At 41.3% G+C, this 17679-nt stretch overlaps 1 pseudogene; it reads right to left on the reverse strand.

Annotated features, from left to right (window-relative positions):
- Positions 1 to 1936: 1936 nt before the first annotated feature.
- Positions 1937 to 3231, reverse strand: LOC141425493 (homeobox protein NANOG pseudogene; annotated as a pseudogene).
- Between the last annotated feature and the right edge of the window lie 14448 nt (positions 3232 to 17679).

Genomic DNA, 17679 nt, shown 5'->3' on the forward strand with positions numbered 1-17679 from the left:
TTTGTGAAGCTTTTTAAACATCCAAATGGAAAAAATCAGAAGTCATTGGTATAGGAGTCTGAAATTCAGGGAAGAAAACAGGTCTATAAGCCTACATTTGGGAACCCATAGAAGATTGTCAAAAAGGCAGGGGCCTGGTTGAGATTACACAAAGAAAGAATATAAACAACAACAAAAAAAAAGCAGAAAGAAGGGTGTGAGGGCGATCTTACTACGACATCTGTCACCCCATTGATCGCCAGGGTTGATTCAGCTGATTTGGCTGTCTAGGCGGGTGTCCCCTTCCTCCCTCACCGCTCCATGTGTGTCCCATCTGAAGCTGTGCGCTTGGTCAAAGGGGATGACCATCCCGGAGAGAAGAGGACCATTCTTCGTTCTTCAGTCAAGGGTATACCAGTAGCTGCACTCCCCTGCTAGAACCTCCAAACAAGCTCTCAAAAAAAAGCAGAAAGAAGAGGTGGAGGAGGGACCCAGCTCTAGGAGATCTCAATACTTAGAAGAAGGAAAGAGAAAGAGGTAGGGTAGCAAGGAATTGAGAAATGAGTCAGAGATGAAGCAGGGAAGAGGAATGTAGTTTCTGGCAAGCTTAGAGAAAGAAATATTTCCAAAAGAAAGGAACGATCAAATTCAAATTAAGAGATCAACTATGATTTGAGCATAAAAACTAATCATTAGAATTAGCAAGGTGAAGATGGTTGGCAACTTTGATAGTTGTTTTGTGGAAGAAGCAAGTAAAAGCTTGACTGAATTAGAAAATCAACATCTACACAACACACTGGGGAGTTGCACACTCTGTGTCAACTATTTTTTTCACACTTTTTTTGGTTGCCTTCTGATAAGATCAAGAGGCATGTGATTGAACATCCGCCCTCTTTATACATAAAGGGATACAGGGATTGGCTTTAACGTGCACCCTTCACAGTAAGCCTCAATTCTGAAGTATCAGTATTGAATCGTGGGGCTGGCAGAGCGGCTCAACTGATAGAGTACCTGCCTAGCAAGGGTGAGACCCTAAGTTCAAATCCCAGTACCTCATATACGTAATCTATATAAAATCCTGGTACATTTTCCAGTAAGTTCTCTTTCACAATGAATGCTATTGAGTTATATGATGTCAAATAAGTCATCTGACAACCTACTTTTGGCAGTAGCTTGTTTTGCTTTCTCTCTATGCATATTTCTGATAACTTCACAGCTTTTTTTTTTTTACAAATCTTTTAACAACAGTGACAACTACCTATTTTCATAAATCAGGTTTGTGACTCTGAGTAAATAGTTGTAATTTTGACCTCTTTCTGACTTTAGCAAGAGAATTACTTAATTTTGTACTATACTCTTTTGTTCTAGTAATGAAAAATTTAACTGGTTTGCCAGTGGTCACAGTGTTTTGTTAGAAATCAAAATGAAAGCTTCATTAACTTCATGCTAAACCTTGACAAAGTTTCTGAGATAATAACTCACTTTGAAAAAACTTCAGCTGGATTGCTAGCTTTTAGATATCCACATTCACACTTACAGTCAAATTTTTCTTTTTCACTTGTTTCTATTAAATTATCACATTTGCCTACTTACTTTTTAAATGTAAAATCAGTATTTTGTTTGATTGTACTTAAACTAGCCAAACTGATGCTGATTGATTAGGATGCAGTCAAGTATATAACATCTTTCTACAAATAACATTACTGAACAAAGTAATGGTTGTAGTGAAAAACGGAACTCATGGGGTGGAGAGGAAATCAACTGAACACATTGTGGCTCAACCCTTTACCTGAACAGTTGATTTTTTAATAGATAAAGTGCCCCATTCCCAATAATAGGAATAATCCTTCACACATGAGGTCAGATTCTTCTTCCTAAAGCTACCCAAACTTGCCAGGCACCCATGGCTCATATCTGTAATCCTAGTTACTCTGGAGGCAGAGATCAGGGGGATCACAATTCTAAGCCAGCCTAAACAAATATTTCTCAAGTCCCTATCCCAAAATACCCAACACAGGGCTGGGGATGTAACTCAGTGGTTGAGAGTTTGCCTAGCATGCATGAGGGCCTGGGTTTGATCACCAGTATGGTAAAGAAAAGAAAAAACCCACTAGCAGACTGGCTTAAGTAGTAGATCGCCTGACTAGCAAATGTGAGATCCTGAATTCAAACCCCAGTATCACACACACATATACACACACAAAACAGATACCCAAACTTGTATTAGATCTACTTACCAGTAACCAGAGGCATCTTGTCTGTAGTAGGTTAAGGTTATTGATTAAATTCTAGTTATATCCTACTCCCAGCTCAAACAAAAATCCTAGCAAGAAGGAAGGAATCCAGCCACTGCCCAGACTGAATCTGAATAATGCACTTATCACACATCATCAGGCTGCATATTCACAGAATAAATCCAAGTCTTGTGGGGTACCAAAATACTTAAGACCTTCCCCAGCAGTTTCTAAGGTGATCTCCAAATTACTGACAGGATAATTTTGTTGAAACTGCATACAGGGCTTCACAGATTCTTCCCCATAGTTGTGGAATGGACTGTTTCAAGTCTGGTTGTTTCAGGCTTGACTGTACCAGGTCTGAGTGTTCCAGGAATGGCTGCTACCAGACTGGCTGTTCCAGACCTGGTTGCGCCAAGCTCGGTTCAGGTCTGGTTGCTCCACACAGGAAGATCTGAAGATGTGTTCCCCACATACTCCTCGTGACAGTTCAAATGGAAGCCTGGAGAGTCTACAAGTACCAAGCCCTTCTGAGTCACACTATTGCCATTCTTTGGCCACTTGCTTTTCTGCCATCTTTTAGATTTCATTCTCTGATTTTGGAACCAGGTCTTAACCTGTTTGTAGGGAAGGTTCAGAATGCCAGAAAGTTCTTGCATCTGCTGGTGGCTAATGTACTTCTGTTTCCAAAACCTGTCATTGAGCACACACAGCTGGGTCTGGGAGAACACAGTTTGCATCTTCCACTTCTTGACCTGGACTTTAGTGTTTTCCTTCTTCACTGTGCTCTCTCCAGAACCAGAATCAGGTGGTTTGGTTTTGGGACTGGTAGGAGAATCAGGTCCATGGTATACAGAAGAGGAGAGGCAGTCTCTGTGTGGAGCATCTCCACAGATGACATTGGCAAAGATGAACAATTTTCTTCAAGCCCATAAGCCAAAGACTCTGGCAAGCAGTCCCTACAATTGGACACCTCAGTACAAGGCAAACTTTGTGGGCAAGCTGAATCCAAACTCATGTTATCCCAAATGAGGGAAATCAAAGATTATTTAAAAAAAAAATAAAAGGTGGGGGGGGAGAGTGGGTTAAGGTATTAAGATGTGTCTAGGTAGATTGTAGAAGGAAAATGAAGATCTGCTTGCATAAAAATACCACGAAGCCAGAATGCAGAATCCTGTCCTCAATAAGATAAAGTAATCAAGCCAAAATTTGCCTACTTATTTTTAAGTGGAAGTCCTGTTCATTTGTTATATTTATGACATTCTGAGCTTTAATATTCACATTGCTATTTTTATCACTATGTTTTGCTTTAATGAAACACTTTCAAAGTCCTTATTTTTTAATTGGAGATATAAGGCTATATACAATGGCAACCACATGAAAAAATAAGTGTTGTGAATATAATTCAAATTGAGGTGAGTTGCACCTGGGAACTGAATGTCAATAGAGACATACTGTGAAGTGCAGCTTTTCAAGTACATGTGGTATCCTCAAAAATGAGATTTTCAATAAGAATGTAGCAGGATTTAAGGTTTGAACATGGTAGTAGTGTAAAGTTAGCATTTTCCACTGAAGGAGAGAATCGCTCAAAAGTGACGAGCAGATTGAAGAAAAGAATCACTGAGGCTTCTGAAAGATGAGGCCATGCTTTCTGGCCTGCAACATGGAGACTGCTAGTGGATTCAGTGAATCAGTTTCCAGGGAGCTGGTGTCCTTAGCACATGATCTTTCTCTCCCAGCAGAGTTTTAGGCAATGATCTTGATACTGAGATGGCTTAGATCATAAGAACAATGAGGCATGCTGAATCTATTACCAGCTGGTTTCATCAGTTGATCCACAGTTTCTGAAATTCACCAAAGTAGATCTCTTGTCTCTGTGAAAGAGTACCTGACAGAAACAATTTAAGGGAGGAAGGATTTATTTTGGCCCACAGTTTTAGTGCAGTTCTTTCCATGGTTGCTTCACTCCATGTGCTTGGACAGAATATCATAGTGGTAAGAGCATGTGCCAAAGGAGACCCATGCACTTGGTGGAAGACAGGAAGCAGACAGTGGAGACAGGAAAGGCCAGAAATGATATTCCCAAGGATTCATCCCTTTGTGAGGTCTCACCTCCTAATGTTTTCAAACCTCTCAAAATAGCTCCACCAGCTGAAGACCAAATGTTCAACACATGAGGCTGTTGGGGTACTTTAACTTGCAGCCCACCTAGCCTAAAAATCAGCTATAACTGGCATGACCCTTGGGTAACCTCGTGAAGAGGAAGATAGCCTTGAAACAGGGTTGTAAAACATGGTAAACTGTCAATTAAAAGCTGTAACCCCGGACAGAGCTGTGAGGAATTGCCCATTAGAGCCATGCAAAAGTTCGGGACCCAGATGAAAGGCACCATGCAGAGATAAGCACCCATTCCTGCCTTTCTTTGTCTCCACTTGTAAATAAACTTTCCAAAACAGGACTCCCCTGCTGTTCTTATCTAAACCTTAGGTTTCTATTCCACTACTAGCCCCTAATTTATGGGAGAACACATTCCTTGTAACCTGATAAGTAAACCTCTGGTGTTTCTCCAGTTCCCAATAAATAATCTTACCCCACCACCAGGATGTGGGCAATGTCAGGAAAATGTGACCCCAGGGGCATGAGGAATTCCTATGTGACAATGATTGATGCTTTAAAGAGTATAAGACCTGCTTAAACTTTGCTTTCAGGGTCCTTGTTGAAACCTGCTGTGTCAGGCGGATGCTCGTACCCTAGCTAGCTAGAAAATAAACCTCGCCTTGTGACTTCCTTTGTCTCGAGTGTCCTTTGTCCTCTCAGAAGGTGCCAGCCTCATACCCTAACAAGGCCATGGGAGACATTTCATGTTCAAACTGTAACAATGACCAAACATACTCTGAATTACAGGAAAATTTTTGAGAAGACTCAGAAGAACTCAACTTAGAATCAGCTAATAAAAGAAATGAAGGCCATGCTGCCTGAAGTTTGAAGGGATTATAGAAGACTTCAACTATGTACTTTGCTGGATTGTGATTGGATTGTTCTCAGGGTTACACTGAGGACAACACCATGTTTGCCCCCAGGATACAATATTTTGCTATTTTGTGGTAGGAAGGCAGGGAGGGAAAAGAGAGATTAATGAGTGCTATAGGAAAACAGAGTTGGGGAATGTTATCTGGAGACCAGAGAAGGGTCACCTCACCCCAGAGGTTAGAGCAGACAATAAAATGACATGTGATTATGTATGGGACAAGGTGTACTCCCCCATTTCTGTAACCTGCTCTAAATGGTATATAAGGAAAGCCCCCTTTGTTCTTGGGGCTCACACTTTGGACTCAGTTCACTGAGTTGCTGCCAGCCTGCTTAATAAACTTGCTTCCCGAAAGTTTTGGGGCCTCTCAGACTCTACCTGAGCCCTCCTGCAACAACTGAAATTGTTTGGAGCCATGAAGCATATAACAAGGCAGTTTATATATCAGTGTTCAGGAGAAAGAAGGAGAAAGAATGAAGGACAGAGGCAAACTGACAGTGGAGAAGGAGAAAAGAAAGCAGAGAAAGGAACTGAGTGGAAAAGGAGAGGAGGAATCAACAGAGAAGGAAAAGAGAAGCTAACAAATCAACAAAAATGGTAAAGCATCTGTGTAAGGTAGATAGGGAAGAGCACTCTGGAACCCACAAGGACCAAGGTGCTGCTTGCAAAGACCCTTTGGTTAAATGTATGTCCTTATGCAATTGAAGGACACTCAGAAAAACATCTTTATAGCTTGATTATCAAGAGCTGCTCCAGTTGTTCAATTGTATAAAGTGGCTTAAGACTATTAGTGGGGTCTTAGTAAATTGCTTCTTTTTTCTTTTTCTTTTTTTATGGGATTGGAGTTTGAACTCGACTTCGTGCTTGCAAAGCAGGCAGTCTACTGCTTGAGCCACATCTCCAGTTCACTTGGCTCTGGTTATTTTGGAGATGGATCTTGCAAACTATTTGGTCTGGCCTTAAACTGAGATCCTCTTGATCTCAGTCTCCCAAGTGGCTAGGATTACAGGGGTAAGCCACCTGCACAGGTAGTAAATTGTTTCTTGATGTATTGTTTCTTGACTGTCACTGCTGTGATTTAAAAAAAAAAGGTGTAAATAAATTGCTTTTGATTCTTATGAAAAGAAAGAAACTATGAGACAGACCTCTGAATTAAAGAGTAAGTGGATACATAGAATATGGGAGGATTGAAGGATGCAGATTTTAGAAAGATTATATTACATTTAGGGTTTAGATTTGGATTTGGGTCAAGGTTAGTCTTAAGCAGCAATATGTACTTTTTGAAGGTTAAGGACTTAAGTCTCTGTGTAGAGCTTAAATTTCTTATTCAAAAGGCAAGAATGAGGCTTGAACTGATAGCTTATCCCTGTAATCCCAACTACTTAAGAGGTGGGGGTTGAGAGGATCAAGGTTCAAGGACAGCCCAGGCAAAAAGCTAGCAAGACTACCATCTTGCTCATACCTGTAATCCCAGCTATAAGGGCAGCATACATGAAAGGGAATCACAGTCTGGGGTTGGCCCAGGCAAACACCAAGATCCTATATGAAAAAGAACCAAAGGCAAAAAGGGTTGGAGGCATGGCTAGGTGGTAGAGTGCTTACCTAGCAACTGCAAGGCCCTGAGTTAAAACCCAGTACTACTCTCCCAATAAATAAATAAATAAAAAATTATAATTATATATACAACAAAAAATAGCAATGTATGAAGTGTTTAAAGATATAAATCATGTAAAGTAAAAGTGATCATCCAGCTAGAAACACTTCATACTATTATGAATGAACAGAAACATTTTAGAAACAATCCAAAAGGAGCAAGACATAAAATCATAAACCAGGTATGGTGGTACATGCCTATAATTTCAGCACTCAAGACACTGAGACAAGAGGATTACAGCTTGGGCTACACAGCAAGTTCCAGACCAATGTGGACTTCCTAGTGAGACCCTGTCTCAAACAACAACAAATTATATATACATATCTATATCTATATCTATATCTATATCTATATATATATATCTATATATATATATATACACATATATGTTTAATATGAGAAGAACTTAGTGGAAGTATTAACTAGTAGATTAGATAAATCATGTGAAAATTTGTTCACCAGAAAATATATCTGAAGAACTGATCCAGAATAAAATAAAGGAAAAGAAGGAAATGGAAAGTATGAAGGGACAAAAAAAAAAAAAGACAAGGAACATAGAATGAGCTCTAACATGTATTCCAAGTTCCACTTAGAAAGAATGAGAAAGGAAGAGAGACAATATGTAAAGAAACAATTGTTGTGAATTTTCGCAAACTGGCAAAAAGCATAGATCCACAGATCTTGAAATAAAAAAAATATAGGAACACAGAAATAATTAAAATATAACCCAAGAGAAAAATTGCAAAAATAAAAGGAAACATCAGTCTAAATAGTGACGTGTATTATACAAAAAGTTTCAATGGGTCAAGGCCAATATATGTTCTCATGTAATTATTAAGACTTCAAAAACAAAGAAGTCTTTGAAAGTCAGTGGAAAAAGCATAACTTATATTAGGAAAATTTAGTTTTACTTTTCTTCACATTTGTTCCTAGAAGATATTGTAGGTAGAATAATACCAATGAAATTTTTAAGAAAAGAGGTGTGATCCAGGAATCTTATAAACAGTCAAATTATTGCTTAATTATAAAGGCAAACAATTGGGTTTTTTTGTTTTGTTTTGTTTTGTTTTTTGCAGTACTGGGGTTTGAACTCAGGGTCTACACCTTGAGCCACTCTGCCAGCACTTTTTTATGAAGAGTTTTTCGAGATAGGGTCTTGTGGAACAGTTGCTCAGGGCTGACTTCGAACCATGATTCTCCTGATCTCTGCCTCCTCAGAAGCTAGGATTACAGGTGTGAGTCACTGGTGCCAGCAAGGGAGATAGTTTTGTAAAGACATCTTAGGGATATTTTTTGCTGTGAACTCTGTGTTAGTTTTTTTCATTGTTGTGACAAATAGACTTGAGAAAAACAACTTCAGAGAGAAAAGATTAATTTTGTCTCACATTTTCAGAGGTTTTAGTCCATCATGTTGGGGAGGGCAGAACAGAGCAGAGCAGCTCACATAATGGCATCCAGGAAGCAGAGAGAAAGAGAGATACAGGAAGGGACTAATGCAAGTAATAGTCCAAGGACACATCTCCAGTGATCTACTTCCTCCAGCTAGGCTCCACTTCTTAACATTTCCATTGTTGTGGGAAATGGCAAGAGAAACAAAGTCACCAAGAACACTTTGCAGGAAGCAGGGATTTTATTATGCTAGCAGACTCAGGGGAGATAATTTCTCAAAACCCCAAGCCCCAATCTGTGTCAGAAGCTTGGTTAAATACTCTCTGGGGGGGGGGGCGGGGGCAGGGGGAGGGTGTTGCAGTATATGAGTCATTTACAGGAAAACATGTTGGTTACAGAGTTTGACCCTCCACCCCATATAGAAGGTGTTTACAGTTACAGGAAACAGTGCAGGGGTAGCTGGGGCCTGCAATATTGCAGAGCTAGCAGAAAGCTGCTTGCAGACTCAGAGTGGGGAAACCAAGCTAATTTCCAGACATACAATAAATCCCAGAAAAATAGCCAAGCTGACACCAAAACGATCATCCCCCAAAATAGCACTACATGCCGGGGAGTTAGGTTTTAACACATCAACTTGTGGGGGACATTTCATATTTAAACCATAACATTCCACCCTTGGCACCCAAAGCTCATGTTCGTCTTATAATGCAAAAATACTTTTAGTCCAAATCTACTAGTCCCCAAAGTCTGAACAGTTCCAGCACTGCTCGAAAGTTCCAGTCCAGAGTATCTTCTTTAAGACTCAAGGCAAACTCTTAACTGTGAGCCCCTATAAAATCAGAAACAAATTACACACTTCCAAGATACAATGACACAAAGTAAATGTGCCCATTCCAAAAGGGAGGAATTGGGACATAGAAAGGAGGGATGAGACCAAAGCAAGACCAAAACCCAGCAGGGCAAACATTAAATCTTACTGATTTATGTCTGGCAGGCATGTGGTGTCCTGATACAAGTTCCCAAGATCTTGGGCAGCCCCAGCCTATGGCCTTGCCAGTTGCAGACCACATGGCCATTCCCTTGGGCTGGCTCTGCCTGCTATCTGTACCTTTTATTGACAGATGTTCCATATTTTTAGCATCTCTAACTTCCTGGCTCTCCATGTGTGTTTGGTTTCACTATCACAGCTTCACACATTGCCCTCTTACAGGCTGCCTGCAGTGATCCTGACACTAGCACACACTGCCTGGCCCCTCAAGTCTTCCTTTGAAATCTGGGTGTAGGCCTTCATAACCCACTTGTAGGCCTCCATAGCCACTCCTGCATTCCGCATGTCTGCAAAATCAGCACCCTGTGGATGATGTTAAGATCTGTTGCCAGCTCAAGCAGTAGCTGCAGCCACCTCTGAGTGCCAGTCTTTCCTTGGCCCCAACATTACGTGTACTTCTTTTTGGGGCAAATCAAACGTTTTTCAGACATTTTTGCTCTACTTTTTTCTTACAGTTCTTTCTAGAAACTTGGTTAAAAGTAGACATGAATACCCGTGCCACAGCTTAATGCTAGGATACCTGAAACTACCTCTGCCAGATTCCAGATTAACTAGTCCATCACCTTTAAATTCAACTTCCTACAAAGACTCAGGATATGGACAAAATGTAGACAAATTCTTTGCCAGAATCTGACATGAATGGACTGTAGTCCATTTCCCAACAGAGTCCTTTTTTTTTTCCCCCCACGGTTCTGGAGTTTGAACTCAGGCACTATGCCTTGAGCCACTCCACCAGCATTTTTTTGTGATGGGTTTATTCAAGATAGCCTCTTGCAAACTATTTTTCCTGGGCTGGTTTCAAACCTCAATCATCCTCATCTCTGCCTCCTAAATAGCTAGGATTACAGGCATGAGCCACCAGTGCCTGGCTCTAATAGACCCTTCCACTTGTCTGAAACCTCAAGAGAGCACAGTCTTACTCTCCTGGTACATTCCTATTGGCATTCTGGTCTTCTTAGCTCCTACTAAGATCATCAATTAAGCTCTACTTATTGAATCCTAGGCTTTCTAAGGACCACTTCTCCAAAAATTTCCAAATTTCTCTTACAAACCAAATCCAAATGCTTCTGAACCACATGGTCAGATAGTCACAGCAATGACTCCTCTTTACAAAATTTTTATATTAGTTAGGTTTATTATTACTGTGACCATACATGGCAGAAACAACTTAAGGGAAGAAAGATTTATTTTGGCTCAGAGTTTCAGAGGATTTCATCCATGGTTGCTTGGCCCAATGAGCATGGTGACGGGAGCATGTGGCAGAGGAGGTTCTTTGCCTCATGGTAGACAGGAAGCAGACACAGAAATACAGGACAGGGCCAGGGCAAGATATAGCCCCAAGGAAATAGCCCCAGTGACTACTTCTCCAGCTAGGCCCCACTTTCTAAAGTTTCTACCACCTCCCAAAATAGTGCCACCAGCTTCAACACATGAGCCTGCAGGGGCTATTTCATATTTAAACCATAACAGTCTCATTTGAAGAATCTGCATGTAGACAAATGTTATCAAACAGGAGATGCCTAGAAAGAATAAGATACAGGAATAAGATATAGGGCAGTAAAAGGACTGCTAACAAGTAAGGTGAAGACTAAACAAATATGGGGATTACTGATATTAAACAACAAAGATAAACATTAAGAACAGTTTAGTAATGAACTGAAATTGGGAAGTCATGGAGACGATGGGGAAAAAAGAGGCAAGCCACTATCCAGAGCAGGACATTGATAACACTGTTTAAAGAACAAAAAATTTACACATTAGACAATAATGGAAACATTCATGATCTTCCTAAGAAATACACATACAACAAAGCAACATACAAACAACATGAAAAATATTTTAACCCTAAAAACATGAATCATAACATAAAATAACATGACAGAATCATGACTAAACATATCTTTTATAACAATAATTATAAATAACTGTAGTAATTAAGAGTTAAACTCATCCAGTAGAAGGAAAAGTGACAGACTGATCACAGAACAAAAAACAATACTGCAAAAAAGAGAACTAAACAGACTCAGAAGGATGGAAAATGAAAAAAAAATGATGAATGAATGGGTAAAGCAGTCATACTCTTAATTTCAAATATGGTTGAGTTTAGTACCAAAAACACTAAGACAATTCAGAGAGATACCAGTTAATGTGTATAAATAGCAAAGCATCAATTTAAACAGAGCCCTTAATTCAAAATGCAGGTCTACCAAGAAAAAGAAGGACACAATAATATAACACCTTAATTAATTTTCAGCACAGGTCAGAGAAAGTATATCAAAAAACAAACAAGTGTATAGTTGGCTTAAACATCATAACTAATATGGCATAGTTTGTCACCAGAGATGAATGGCAGGTTCTTTGTCTTGCTAAAGAAAGATTTCAGAGGTGGATAAACAGAAGGGCTTCACATAGCAAGGTTTACTAAAACTGAAAGCTAGTCGCTTTCAGAGGAAAGTGAAGCTGGGCAGTTCAACCAAGTAGCCAAGTACACCAAGCTCTCCGGTACTAAGCACTTTTATGGGATGAAGGAGATTAGACATATTAATTTTATGTACATGATTGTGGAGTTTTCTAAGCAACTGGAAGACTTTTCCTGGGAGAGGTTGGCTAGGGAAGAGACAATTTTACCTGGCTATTCAGAATCAAAATGGCAACTTACAAGGTGGCACCTACATAAAACCATAAAAACTTTTATTTTTTTTGGTGGTACTGGGGTTTGAACTCAGAGCTTCATGGTTGCTAGGCAAACGTTCTACCACATAAGCCACTCTACCAGCCCATAAAACCACAACTTTATTTTCATGTTAATGAAGTTTTAACTAACCTTTGTATAGACTTTCTGCAGAAATGGAACAACAAAAAAAACCCACAGGGTAGGTGATTCACAGAGCTGACACAGTAACAGGGTATGTCACTCAGGTGTTGAGCCAGGATGTGGGTAGAACTTTGAACTATAGTGTTATATTGAAAACCCTCACCTGCTTCTTGTGGGTGCAGATGGGCTGACCCTATCTCCTCATGTCTCTTGCAAAGTTCATTGATTTATGTTAATTTTGTGACTGTGAGACTAGAATGCGTGTGTATGTGTGTGTGTGTGTTGGTAGGGATCAACCCCAAGTCTCACAAATGCAAGGTGCTCTACCACTGATCACACCCCAAATCCTGGAATACACCTGTTTATATTCCTAATCAAAATGAAAACCTCAATACTTGAGAGGCTGAGATAAGGAAGATTACAAGTTTGAGACCAGACTGGGCTACATACCAAGACCTGTCAGAAAAAGGAGAAGAAATCTCAATACATTCCAAAACAGGAGGTTAGGCATGTAGCCTTTTGCTGAAGAGCTTGCATATACAAAACCCTAGGTTAGATCCCTAACACTAAAGAAAATAACAAGAGCAACCAAACACCAACACCAGCAACCTTCTCTAGAAAATGCAATAGAACTGGAAGTCGATAATATAACAAAGAAACAAAAGCCTCTACCCACTCGGAAGTAAAATATCCCAGGTTAAAACAGCTCTTGAGCCCAAAAGAAAACAATCCAAATGGAATTGCAAGCTATCAAGAAAATAAATGATAATAAAAAATTATACATTAGAACCTATCTAATAATGCTAAAGCACATAAAAGATTCTAAACACTTTTATTACAAATTCTCAACAATTAAAGAATTTTTCTGAAATTCTTTCATTGAATTTCAACATCTGTTTTAACATTTATTTTAAAGAATATTATATCACATGCCTGATGTAGTGGTGCACACTTATAATCCCAATTACTTGAGAGGCAGAGATCAGGAAGATCTCAGTTCAAGGCCAGTCTGGGCAAAAAGCAAGTGAGACCCCATCTCAACAATAAGCTGGATGTGACTGTGTACATCTGTAATTTCAACTAAGCAGGAGGCAGTCATAGATAGGAGGATTGTAGTCCGAGGCTGGGTCAGGGTAAAACATGAGACCCTATCTGAAAAATAACCAAAGCAAAAAATTGCTGAGGGCTTGGCTCAAGTGGTAAAGTACCTGCCTAGCAAGTGTGAGGCCCTGAGTTCAAGCCTTAGTACTACTGAAAAAAAAAAAAAGAATATTATATCACATTTTGTTATATAACAAAAATTATATTAAGAAACAAAGCAAGCCTGCTGCCAGAGGCTCATGCCTGTAATCCTAGCTATTCAGGAGGCAGAGATCAGGAGGTTTGTGGCTTGAAACCAGCCTCAACAAATAGTTCTTGAGACCCTATTTCGAAAATACGGAACTCAAAAAAGAGCTGGTGGAATGGCTCAAGTGGTGGAACGCCAAGCATGAGGCCCTGAGTTCAAACCCCAGTACAGCCAAAAAACAAAATAAAAAACTGAAAGATGTCTTTTTAATAATATGTTTCAATTGCAAGTGTGCTGACCTGGATTTATTTAGAATAGCAAGGAATTGTACTGTGAGATTCCCAAAACCTTCGCTATATTTCAGACATATACACTATTTAATAGGCAAAAGTCACTAGCCTTAAAATTGTCATGCAGAACTTAATGGAGCTCTAGGAATCAAAGCATCCCTTAAAGTCTTCTGGTGTTAAAAGTAAAATTTTGCATGAGTTCAAACTTTAGCAAAGCAAAAAAATTTTAAGGAAATGATTGTAATAGGAAGACATGCAAAACCTAAGCCAGAAACGTCTCAGGGAAGTGGGTAAGCAAAATTTTTATATGCAGAGACAGGATACAGGTGGCTGTGGAAAGAGGAAAGGGCTGAACTGACATTGTCAAGGGAAGACTTGAACTTGATTCTCTGCCCGATGCTGCACAACAGGAAGACCAAGGCGGCACATATCCGTTGGTGGCAAGCAGAGTCTGGGATCGAGATGAGCAAACAAGTTACAGTGAAGAAAGTTTGCATAAAGTTCGGGCTTGTGAGAGCAGACCAAAGCTACAAAGTGCTAAGTGTGACCAACTTTGTCACTATCAGTGTCTGCTTAAGTGATCTTGGTTTTTAAGCAGATCTGAGACAGACCAGGAGGACCCAACCCTTGTAAGGAAGGGTATTTGGCTGTGAGTTAAACACTGTTAAGATTGTTTATTTCATGATAGATCTTTGTTGAGAGCACCTATTAATTTTTTTTTTTTTTCTTTTAAAATGACGGAAGCTGCCAGGCTTGGGCGGTTCTGCTGCTTGATTGACAGCTGCCAGACCTTTCCCCGCCCCTGGCCCAGTTAGCCAGCCACCTGCGTCCGGCCGGGCAGGGATGGAGGCTGGATGGGAACCGCGCTGGTGTCTTTGTGGTTCCTGAGTCCAGCGGGACGTCTAGGACAAAGCAGCCACTCCGTCGTAGGCAGGGCGGCCGAGGTCAACCAATCAAGCAGCCGCTCCTTCCCAGTTTCCTCAGAGTTGCGATCAGAGCACTCATTGCTGTTTTAAAACCCGCACGGCTGCTCAGAGAGCCCATGATCCAGACGCCCACACCCAAGGACACTCCAGACCGGCCACAGACGATCTAAAGAGATTGCATTCCGAGCCGGGAGGAGCTGCCATCCATGGCTTTTCCTGGAAAGGACGGGACCTCGCCACCACAACTTTAGAGGACCCTTCCATGACCCCACCAGCAGCATATTCAAGACTCAGCAAGGAGCCTCACCTGGCTGACTGGCTACATAAGCCTCATCCCACTTTTCTGGAGCATCTGGGAGACCTCCCTGCTGTGCACTGAGCCCCCAGATGCTCAGCCCAGGCCCTCCCCCACAAGTCATCCAAGTGTTTTGTCTTTATTGCAAGTAGGGCGGAATGATAACCACCAGCAGCTAGAGGACAGACAAAGAGTTCCAGAGAGTGGCAGGGAACAGAGTCTGCAGAGAACTGAGGCAGCAAAGGCAAAGCGCTGTGAAGAACCATCTTTGAAAAAGATGCAGGCCTCAGCCTCGGGAAGAGCTCAAGTGTTGCTGCAGGTCAAGTAGCCATCAAAGGTGGCTAACAGAAGTGATAACACTAGTGATGACAAGGCCTAGAGCTGTAAGCTTCTGGCCTTAAAAGCCCAAACCTATAAGCCTCTGTCACTCAAAGCCGAAAGCTGCTATTGCGAATGGAGTTGCACTTTGCTGTTCACAATTTACATCTGAATGGAGCAAAAGAACCTTCAGCCAACTGGTGACAGATATAGATTACATATATTCTAGAATATGCTTGTGTCAACATATCCTAGAACTTGGCTCTACAGACATTCCAAACTAGGTTTTATCCACGAAAGAGCAAATCATAAAGCACCTAGAAATTTTTACCATATTAACTAATCAGAATGAAAGCAAATGGAGCAAGCATCCAAATGATATTAAAGATTAGCCAAATAAAGACAAGCAGAAAGATAAGATTACAAGACAAAAAACAGCCAGTGGCCTACTCCTATAATCCTAGCTGCTCGGGAGGCTGAGATGGGGAGGATCGTGGTTCAAGGCCAGCCAAGGCAAAAAGTTAGGGAGACCCCCGTGTCAGCCAATAGCTGGTTACAATGGTTTGTACCTGTCATTCCAGCTATGTGGGAGCTTGAGATCAGGAGGATCATGGTTCAGGCTGGCCTAGGACCCCCAAGCATTTCAAACCAGCAACCAAAAAGTCTAGAGACTCCTCTTCCAATGGGGCCTTTAGGGATTTTTCCCATCCTAGAGGGACTAAAGGGATTGACTCCTTCCCCTACAGCTCCTCTGCCTTCTTATCCTGGTAAGGTACCACCTCTAAAACACCCATTGGGGCTGTTCCCCCTGCAAACCTATGGGGGGAGGTCCATGTCCCCTTCAGATTAAATGAGATCAAAGAGATCAAGAAAGATCTGAGAAGTTATACTAATAATCCTGACCAGTATATTCATTCCTTCAATGTGGTGAGCCAAACTTTGATCTGGCCTGGAAGGATGTAATATTACTATTGGACCAGACCCTAACCTCATTAGAAAAACAGCAAGTAATAGGTCAGGCATTTGCTGTGGGAAATGACTATCATCTGGGTAAAACTTCCTCTGGGGACACTGGCCAGTTCTCAGCCCCAGCAGAGGGAGAACAGGTAAGACTGAGAAGTGAGGTCCAATTTCTGATCCCAAATGAGGTCAGGCAGTGCCCCTGGCTGACCCAAAATGGGATCCTAAAAAATCAGCAGATAATTGGTATAGAAACCATTTCATATACTGCATTATTGAGGGCCTGAGGAGGGCTAAGATAAAGCCTCTTAATTATTCCCAGGTCACAGCCATATAACAGGGACCATTAGAGCCCCTGGTGGCCTTCCTGCAAAAGCTCAAGGATGCCTTACAAAAGCATACCAATGTAGTACCAGAGTCACAGGAGGAGGGTATTGTTCTAAAGGATAAATTTCTTACACAATCAGCCCCAAATATCCATAGGGAATTCCAAAACTGGAGGCTGAAAGGAGCAAGGACTTGGGCCAGTTGGTCCAAGCAGCCACCACAGTGTTCAGTAACAGGGACCTGGAAAAGGAGAAAAAGAAGGATAAGCCGCAGGAGGCTTTGATAGCTGCACTCCAGATGACTCCCTCCGACCAGGTCCAAACCCATGGCCAAAGAAAGCACCTCCAAGACTCTGCCCCATTTGTAAAGGGAAGCATTAGAGGGAACACTGTCCCTGGCTCTTGGTGGAGTTGGATGCACAGCCATCTGAGCAATGATGGGTCCCTGGGCCTCCCATCCAGGCTCCTATAACCACCATAAGAATTGAGGAGCTCTCAGTTGTGGATTACTGTCAAAAAGCTCGAAGTCAGCCTTTTCCTTAATACTGGAGCCTGCTTTTCAGCTATCTCCTTTCCTCCTGAACCTAGATTCCCCAACAAAGTCACTGAAGCATATCGGGCAAGCATTATTTTACTCAGCCACTTGCCTGTTCCTGGGGAGATCTCGACTTCTGTCATTCCTTTCTTGCTGTCCCAGAAATTCCTATCCCTTTCCTGGGGCAAGACCTCCTGTCCAAGATGGAGGTCGAGATCCTACTGCCTCCAGGGTACTATTTTTGTTTATCCTTGATAGAGGCCAGATGAATCCTGTGGTGTACACAGATGGACACATAGTGGGAAGAGCATGAATTGTGGTCACAGTCTAAGTTCATCTAAAGGACCCCTCTCAGTTTTCCCACCAAAAACAACATCCACTGAGGCCAGAAGCCAGGGAAGGGTTAATTCCCATTGTCAAAGAGCTAAAGAAAACAAAAACTCAGTCTAGCTGAGTGCATCAAAAGCAAGATCTATCTCCAAAATAGCTAGAACAAAAGGAGCTGGAAACCTGGCTTAAGCAGTAGAGTGCTTGCCTTGCAATTGAGCAGCCCTGAGTTCAAATCCCAGAACAGAAAAAAAAAATCTAAAAATA

Source organism: Castor canadensis, chromosome 8, assembly GCF_047511655.1.
Source record: "Castor canadensis chromosome 8, mCasCan1.hap1v2, whole genome shotgun sequence".
NCBI classification, from domain to species: Eukaryota; Metazoa; Chordata; class Mammalia; order Rodentia; family Castoridae; genus Castor; species Castor canadensis.